This window comes from Nomia melanderi, chromosome 5 (assembly GCF_051020985.1).
Source record: "Nomia melanderi isolate GNS246 chromosome 5, iyNomMela1, whole genome shotgun sequence".
Classification (NCBI taxonomy): domain Eukaryota; kingdom Metazoa; phylum Arthropoda; class Insecta; order Hymenoptera; family Halictidae; genus Nomia; species Nomia melanderi.
This window is the reverse complement of record NC_135003.1, coordinates 15,456,679-15,466,793: the sequence shown is the minus strand read 5'-3', so window position 1 is coordinate 15,466,793 and position 10,115 is coordinate 15,456,679.

Here is a 10,115-nt window from a genome sequence, read left to right as displayed (position 1 = left end):
GTATATTTTAATGAAAGATCAAAGCGAAACAAAGAATTACATGTTTACGTGAAAAAATAAAGAATTCGCTGAAAGAATTAGTATCATGTCAAGCTTTACGATGACGTGTATACGCGTCAAACAGATAACTTAAGAGATCAATTTGTAATTCAGCTTCCTGTGCTTTTAATTCTGGCAAGTCTTCGCAAAGGGTTAAAGGGCAAGAGGCAATTATCGTCTGCCCCTGTATTATGAGTACATGTTTGAATATTCAATCGTGATAATCAGGTAGAATGATAAGTGAAGACTATAATTTATAAATATTTGAAGATGAAGATACTGGTACATTGAACCAGAAATAGGAACGAATCCCTAAGGATCCGGTATTCTGGTCACCCTAGGTACATCGCAGTCCATCGTCAGCGTTCTTTAATCCCGACTCGGTCAGCCATCGCCGTTGGCCCAGGTTCCACGTTCATATTTAAATATATTATTAGCTGAGATTATTATAAGCACCTCCGGGCATTAAGCCGGGCCCCGATCGCGAGCCATTACCCGCCGCGTATCTAGAATATTTTATATATATCGAGCGTAATTTCCGGTTTCGCGTGCGCCTTCCTGCGGCCGGCAGCCTGTAGACGCTTTCGCCCTCGAGTTTCACCCTGGACGTGTGCGTGTGCGTTATCGGGCCACTGTTTGCCGTACATATTCTTTTCGCTGATCGCGCTGATAGCGTTTACTGCGGAGGGAACGGGTGTCGACGGTGGAGAGATTCAGTTTGGCGAATTGTGAATATTATTAGATCGAGCGTTCATCTAAATGCTTCATTGTAACAAATTGCTGGAGGAGTTTGTACGAAAGTCGAGGTTTAGGTCTTGCTTCGATTAAGAAGCTATAGCTAATAATAATAATAAGCTGATCATAATCGAAGCGACGAAGTGACTTCCTAGCCAGTTCGAGAAACTGAAATTCCTAATACGGAAAACATGGCTTCTATGTAGATAATAACACGGGAACCGCCTGCGGCGAATTGATTCATCTACATATTCCTCGACGCAACGCCAAACAAACGAACATTCCATCTCAAACATAATTAAGCCCGGCAGAGCTTAAATTACACGCTAAATTAATCTCCGATTCACCTGAACCGAAATTAAACGCCCACGATGCCGCTTCAACGAGCGCCGCGTTAATCGATAAGAAAACAAGCTTGTCCACGGTGTTCCCCGAAAAGACTAGCAAGAACGTCCAGCCCGTGTAGCAGAAGGGAAGCGGTTTACGTCAAACCCGGTGGTGAATCGAGGACGAAATGAAGCCCTCGCGTTGGCCGGGGCCACGATACAGGTCGATGGTTGCCACGTTCGCCTCGTGTCCGATCTGGTCAAGCCCCTGGCCCTAGGAGGGTGCAACGGCGCGCGCGGCGGAAGGGACCGCGGCGAGCGGGAGGGGATAGGAGATGGATAATCCATCGTGGCGGCAATGAATCATGGGAGAGAGAGTGCTAGGGCAGCTCGCCGAAGAACCGACCGGAGATGGGAGGCGGCCGGAGAGTAAGAAAAAGTGAAAGATCGGGAGAGAAAGGGATAAACGTCAGCTGGAAAGATCGAGTGTGACTAGAGGGTGCCTACAGAAATTCTTCCCGCTAGACGGAGAACGTAGGACCGTGCACGGGGAACGTGAAAATGAAAGGGGAGAGGCGAGCCGGGGATCGATAAGGAAAACACGGGCGAACAGCAGAGGGAAAAAGTCGGACGGGTTGGAAGGAAAAAACAGAGTAAACAGGGAGGAATGAAGCGGAATGGAGGAGAGAATGGGAGCATAATGGAGGGAGGCGGGGAAACGGCTGGCTGTCGGGGAGGCCTCCGGATGTCCGCCTGCCGCCGCGTCGCTCGTTCCTCCATTTTTTGAAAAAAAAGAAAAAAATGAAAATGTACACACGAACGTACACACAGAGAGGAAGAGGGAAAAAATAAAATCGACCGCAACGCCGGCTCATTGTTTGCTTTTGTCGCTCGGAGGTTTGCGTGGCCGCGCTGGGAGGGGTTGAATGAGCTCACGAAGGGTGGATCCCTCCCTCGTGTACGCGTACACGGATATTTATTCATAAACTGTGCCTACACGCTGATCGTTGAATTTCGTCAGTCCTGCAATGGAAAATTCGCTCCTCGTGATGTATTATTTAGCGCTTTCGAACGACGCGCGTTTTTGCGGCGGCTTTCGGAAATAGTAATTTGCTCGTCTGTGTAGAGTTTGTTTCTAATATTTCCAAGGTTTTCGTTAGTTTTATATTGTTATAAAACTTTGAAGACTGGTGATATTCTCCATTTAACAGCGACACAGCGATGATCGGATTTATTCGATGCCTTCGGACGCTGTGAAATTCTCTCACAAGCAAGTCAGAAAATGTGAAAAAATAAGAGTTCCGTTATTACTGCAATGTTCTGGAATTGTCAGAATATTCCAAACAAAGATTAGATAGGATTAACAATAACAAGCACTACAGAGGATTCGTTCGCCGAAGGAATAATTTCCATTTATGTATTCCGTCCAATATGGCGGCCGATGTTTCCCGTACACGCTCGGACTTATTGGCCGCACCGTAATCATCGCGATGCAAAGTAAGTACAGGGGCCCGTTAGTGCATACAGGTGCGCGTTACAAGGCGCCCGTTTATGAAACGACGTCGCAACGAGGACGAAGCGTGAGCCCGGAGGGTTGAAACGCGACCATCCCCGGGAAATGACACTCTTTCGGAACACTGTGGCTCTCGCGCGTATTCGCCGGTTAACGACGACAGCAAGAGTTTCCGTCGCGGCGGAACGTCTTCGTCGGACGACGACGACGACGACGACGACGTCACGTGTAGAATGGCTAACTACCGGGGGATAATTAGCGTCGTGGATAGTTAATCAGTCAAGAAAGCAACCCCTCCGCGTTGTCGCTGACGGCGAACGCGACCTGTCGCCTCCTTATTAAAGCCAAACAGAAGTGCTTCGTGTTGTGACGTCATTATTAATTCAACAACTCCCGGCGCTAATGACGATGGCAATTACGCGGCCGGAGAGGAATCTGTTTTTCAGTTTTCGCCGGCCGTCCCTGGCCCTTCCTCGATGCGCCGCGTCGCGTTACGCTTATTGGCTCGTGACATTTGATTCCTCGACGTTCTCCGTGTAACGTGCTGTATATTCCGTTACATAATCTCCATTACAGTGTTCGAAACTGAAGAATTTATTCAAATTTTGAAAGAAATGTGCTGCCATAGGAAAATTAAGCGATTAATGAAAAATCGATTTCATGGCTGTTTCTCAAAATTAGACACCAAGGAATATATTAATACTTAACTGCCCAACTTTTCGTAATGCTCGTCCATAATACGTTATATTAGGGTAAATATAATAAATTGCAATATTTCTAGTAAAAAACTGTCGAGTGCAAAGGGTTAAGGGTTAAATACGAATATCACACGAATCCTCAAAGAAGCCTTTAACCCCTTGTCCTACAACAACGAGTGAGACTCGTGAAGATTTTCAACATGATTCAACAAATATATATATTACTTAGTTAATTCGAATTCAAAGTAAATATTATTCCTCTGTAATCAACTATTACACTTAAATGGAAATATAGGCATAATATACGCTTTGAATTTTTCTCTTTTTCCAATAAATTATTAATGACAAAGTAGTCGTATCGATGAAAGTTGAGAAAGAAATCACAGGCCAAGGGGTTAACAAACGCTTCAAAGTAACTTCGGAAACAGTCCGCGACCACGATTAATCCTACCACCCCCGAAAATCAAAATTCACACACCAATCACCGCGATCGATCATCGCGGAACCGCGCAGCCGAATAAAACGAAACTTCCCGGCCTCTACCCGGATCACGTAGCCGCTAATCCGAAGAATTCCTAGCCGCCCCAGCGGCGTCGTCTTATCCATCATCCCCCGGATTGGCCGGCATTAAACGAATCTCGTCGACGCGTCCGTATCGAGGACCGTCGGCCGGCCCCATCATCTCGCAGGAACCCCGGGGAAGGATCCGAATATCAATTCGCGATACAAAATCCCGCGGCGGTTAGGAGCCACGTCTCAGAAATATGGCCGGCGGCCAAGCCCGGAGTCCTTGATCCCAGGTACTTATCACCCCCGCGCCGGTCCCGGTCTCCCTCGGCGTGCAGGCGAGTGTGTACACAATTTTGAACAACTTTCTTCCTTTTGCCGGGATCGCTACCGGGCGATAAATTTCCCGCGGAGCTTTTAAAAGAAAAGAAAAGAGGAGCGGGACGGGAGACGGCGGAGGGGAAGAGGCCAGGTTTCGAAAGGGACCAGAGAAACTGGGAACAGAAAGAGAGAGAGAGAGAGAGAAAGAGAGAGTGTAGGCGCTGAAGCGCGCCGCCGATGAGTATCGTCGCAGGGTTAGGGCAGGTTAGGACGCGCGTTAGGCAGGCGCAAGATCAGCTCCGGGGTTCCGGATCCGACTTGTCAGTTGCGTCACGTCACGTCGCGTCACGGTGCGTCACGGCTGCCGGCACGTACAGATACAATGCGGTTCCCGAACCCATAAATCGCTCAAACGCCGCTCCTGCAATGGACGCCGGTTACGTGGACGAAATGCAAAACCAATTGCACCCCGGACTCTGCCCGGCCCCGCCGCCTTTCGGCCCACCCTCCGCGCCATACCTGAATGATTTCTCTTGACAGCTTTCTCGTGTCGCCCGCGCCCGCCGTCGCTCGGCCGGCTACCTACTACTCTGCGAACCGCGGGCACCGCTACCAATTCCGGACACGCACCCCGGATGATTTAAGCCCGGGACCCGCTCTGATTTCGGACCAATTTGCCCGTCCGTTCGACAGTTGTTTCTTTCGTTGTTCCGCGTCGACTTCTCTTTGACGCGTTGCTTTCTTTGCGCCCGTCGGGCATGCTTCTCGGGGGAATTTATTTAGCGAAGAAAGTTTTTGTTTTTTGAAGGATATTATAAAGGATTATCGAAATGGGAGTGTGGCGTTTCTTGTGTGGAGAGTATGGGAATGAGGATTGGGTGAAGGAAGTCTTGAATTTCATTATTGTTGTTCATTGTGAACGATTTGTAATTGGAAATCGAGGGAGAAGTATGAAGTTGAGTGGTAAAGTATTTCTTGTATAAATTGGAGTTGTATGGAATCGATTTGCTGAGTATTGCAGCAATCGTCACGCGAAACGCGAATGAATAATCCAGTGACAACATCGATTATCGTCCGCTTGAGTCGAGGGGGTGGCAATCAAGGAGGAATTATACGGATGACGAGTAATTTGGATCGGGACGAGTGGGGTCGGACGAAAATAACATTAAAATACGTGTTCGGGCCGGAGATCGGTGGCGACGGTGGCAAAACGCTAACGTGCGAGCGCGAGCAATGAAAGCAAGAGAGCAGCAAGTGGCTCGTACGTCAGCCGGTGGCTCGTAAACGTCAGCGGTGGTGCTCGTAAACGTAAACGCGATGCTATAAGGGGATGTAGAACGGCGCAGCCGGAGAGTCGCCATAACATAACAGTTAAAGAGATACACATAGAGAGAAAGACGATCCATTTAGTGGTTTAAATGCGGTCGTTACGCGGCCGTATACAACGAAACAATCTGCCGCGTCCCGTTTAACCCCTCCGGCCGGCGTGGAACGCGACACGAACGCGCCGCCGCCGCCGCCGACGCCGCGTTTTCTTACGTTCTCGTCAATGTTTTTTACTGCCTCGCTGATCAACCTTGTAAATCACGCGACAATAATGATGTCACGTTCGCCGTCTCAATCTAGGCACTCGACATTTTCCCTATTTAACCCTTTCAAGCCTAACGACGCGATACGTCTTCAATTAACTTCTATCTTTAGCGCGCGTTGCACTCTGCCAAGCTATAAATACACCCTAACGACACCAAATCCTAAAAATCACACTTCGAAGACAATGTCTTCCGAGGGGGCTTGAAAGGTAAATTCATTAATTCATCGAGAATACATGAATACCGAACGAATTCGACTTTGCAAATCAACGACACACTAACTCAAGATTATCAGACTTTCCTCGTCGAGTCCCACTTTCCTCGAGGACCGACCGAAGACCAACCCCATCCGGAATTAATTAAGAAGCCCGAACGAGACGGCTTCCGCCGGTTGACGTTAACGCGACAACGAAATTTCCCGCAGCAATGATTCCAATTAAGGCGCGGAGTTTATCAATGGACGGGGATGAATAGCAATTAGGGGGTGCGTCGCGGCCTGTCGGGACAGAATCAAAACGTAACGAGATGAATTTCGCCGGAGCCGAGCGGGACAAGGAGGAGAGCCGGCCGATAAAGGCCGCGGCGGCGGCACTGGCAAGGGGTGGCCAAGCCCGCCGTTATTGAATGCCAGCGAAAGGAGAGAGAGGCCGCCGAGAGTTTTCGGGGAGAGGTCCGGCGGGGCCAGGGCGGAGGGTAGTGATTAAACTGAGGGATGAATCCCGGGGATCCGGCGTAGCGGGCGTGGGATCCTCTCGAGGTATTTCCGTCGGACCTGGTGGGGGTTGAAACAACGGCATTCTGTGTTTAATCATGTCTGACCGAGTGAGGGGACAGCCGGACGGGGTGGAATTTGCATAGCCGGGACTCCCGCGTACGCCGGCCACCGATGATCCACTCGGTTCGGGCGAAAAATTATTTCGCGGACTTGGGGAACGCCGGGACGTCATCTTCCGACCGATTGAGCCACTGTTTCCATTAGGGCCGCCCATGAGTCGTCAATCATTTTTAGACGGAGCTAATGCGAGCTGAATACATTCGTTTGTGAGGATAGGTTTTTCGTGATCTCTCGCAGAGTTTGGATGGGAATTTGTATTTTTTAGTTGAGTAATATAAATAAAAATTATCCTGAAACAAAGTGACTGTAATCTACTTTAGTTCCGGTTTTGTATAGCTGAAGATTGGAGTTCGTCCGAAAGTAGGGGAATTGATTGTTTTTCCCGAGCATTATCATCTCATTAAAAGTGCCATCGATATTACCGACTTCGCGCGCGTCGGAAGGGGATAAATCACGTTCGAAGGAAGAAATTGTAATTATAATTGTTCCCAGCAACATAATTAATAATCGCGGGCGAATACTAACGAGCCGCGCTATAAATAACACCGAATAACAAGTAGAAAATTAAATCATCCGCGTCGATGCTCAAGGAAAAAATTACTCCGCCTTGATCCTCCCGTTTGCACGAAGCCGTGCCCTGATGATCATCCGAGCGATCAAAATGGCGGGCAAAATCGCGCGATCACGGCAATAATCCGCCGAGAGGAAGCTCGGTCCCGAGAAATTCGTGCGTAGACCGATAATTACTTTTTCGCGTACCCCGGCCGGGGCGCCATTTTTGCGGCGTCCCGGGGTACGCGACCGCGCGGCCACTGCTGCGAGAGGAGGACGTCTCGGCTGGGTTTGTGGAAGAAAATGAGAGAAAAGAAGGAGGAAATTGGGTAGGGGCGCAACCGATATCTCAATCGCCCGTATAAAAACGGGCAATAACTCGCGACGCCACCCAGAAAGATGATTGCAGATCGTGCGCCATGGAAACAGGAACGCCGAGGAACGCCGAAATTATGATAATGATTCGGTGCCGTTTTCAGTTAAGACATTAGGGGACGTGTATAATTTAGACAAAAACCAGGCCCGGTAAGTAAAGACCGCAAAGTATCGATCCGTGAGCCGCTCACGATAATAAACTTTAATACATATTATGCAGATTGCGGGGCCGCGACGTGCAACGGGTCGCCGGCCCCGAAACGGCCCCTCGCTTCTACGCCTATGGCCGGAGCGGCGTTTATCAATACACCCGGCCCGGTAAGTGCAGGAAAAATTTCAGACCGTTCGTCTACCGCCGCCGCCGCCGCCGCCGCCGCCGCGGTTATATAATTATTTTCTGTGCTCCTCGCGATAATGCATAATGCAAACGTGCAACAACAACCCGCCGGAGCCTGGTCCCCGTTAAACACCGGCGACCCGATCGATAATTCAGCGCCGCTGAAACGTGGAAAATTCGTTTATCGTGCGGGGAACACGCCTTCGCGCGGTGATCCCCTTTCCCGCGACGGGAATTTGTCATCGGACGTACGTGTATTTGCAGGTGTACGTGTACGCGTGTACGTGGACGCGTCAACCTGCACCGGTACGTTTTAATCCAAGTCGATTTGGCATTTCGGGAAACGAGAGGGATGGGGCAGTTTCCTTTTACGAAAGCACCGGAGAACTTTGATTGTGATCTAATTAGGGAGTGTATGGATGAATCAAGGGTGGAGCAGACATTTTGTCGAGCTGCAGTTTAAGATTCTGGATTGAGTTTCGATCGGTATTCTCGGCAATCTATATCACGGAAATTAGAAAGTCCATTAATCAGTGTTCTATTATACTTCCATTTCGTGATTATTTTCACGATGGCTACGATATTTCCCATTACGTCTCGCTGTATTCCCCGCGACATTTTTACCAGAGGGATTTCCATTTTGAAACGAGCTCGAAGATGGAATCGTTCGGAGGCCCGGGAGAAAAATGAAATGATCGCGACGTGCGTGAAGATCAGGAGATTCCGAAAGGGCGAGGAAACGACGGGGAAGGTGCTGGAGGGATGGGGAGGAGGATGATGGTACAAGGAGGATAATAATCCGTAGTTTCGATGAAGATTATAGGCGCGGATGAATGAATAGTTTACGAGCAGCGAAAATGAGACGGGGTAAAATATTAAACGCTCCCTACGGACGCGGGGCGTTTTATACACTGGTCGCCTGTAATAAAACCGCAATGTTAAATGTCTTTATTGCGTTTCTGGGCCCTATCCTGCTACGCACGGTAATTGATACGAGCAAACCTAACGGCGATACGCTTGCGCGGCAGCGCGCGCGCGCGCGCTCGCACGCTCGCGGAGCCCCGACTTGTCCGCAAATTACACGCGGCGTACTCGCACTAAAAACGACAGACAGGTATTTAATAACCAGTCTGGTAACTGCTTCATTCTCGGCTGAACTGGTCTAGCCCGATGCCTCGGGACGGGGTGCTGGGGGTGTCAATCGTCGAATTTTCGGAACACAGGAATTTTTGGTAGACTCTTCGGAGGGTGCCTAGCTACCAGATACTTATCGAATTTCCTAGATCACCCGTCAAATTGCTGGGTCTGCGAGATTCGGAATGGTAGAAGATTTTTCAACCTGCCTAGTTTTAGCTTGATCAGTATAGAAACGGAAACAAAGAACATTACTACATGATTCTTCTAAAGCAGCTACACATTGACAAAACAGGAATATTCTCAAGCTATTGTTGAGACGCATCCCCTATATTTCATCGGAATTCCAGTTGAACTCAAAGCTTCTACGATTAACACGTTGAATGCCATGGGGGTGACCAAATCGAATTACTGTAGTTCACTCAATTAAAGGATTATTTGAAATCATTTCTATATTATAAATACTGCTAGCTACTATGGTGACATTCAGCTAGACGAACCTACAATAATACCAATGCAATTCAATCCAATGATTCAATATATTCTTTCGATCTCGTGTGTTTTGTACTATGAAATCGTTCGGCGTTCGACGCGTTAAAAAGTTGAAGAATCTCGAGCCGCTTCGCTGGAAACAATGATTAAACGACTTCCAGTGCACGGTTTATCAAAGGAGCTCGCTACAAAAAGTGTAGACTCAGCATAAGCTCCGAAGCGAGTTTCCTTCCCCCAGGACGGCCGCGTAGGCCCGAGGGAAGCCTGATGTTTGTACAGCTCGCCTCAATACCGAGTGCACATTTTTCTATCCTGTTGCAAGCGAGGATGGATGCCGTTTGGGGGGAGACGAGAGGGGCCCGGTTTGACATTTCGCTTACAAAGCAGCTCATCAGTCGCCCGGCGTGTCCGTCCCGGAGCGGCCGAACTGGACGAAGATTGAAATCAAGAAATCAAGCAAAATGACCGGCCGTCTCGCATACCGTAGGTAGGCAGGTTAGGCGTCAACCCAGCGGGGATATCTGGCGCGTAAGTACACGCCACGGGCATGTCCGTGGCGGGGAGCTGCAACGAGAGACCGAGGGAAGAGATACCGGTGTTGTCGTAGCCGGGCAACGCGGTGTGCGTGCTCGGGGGCCGGTGCCTCGTATCCGAAATGAATT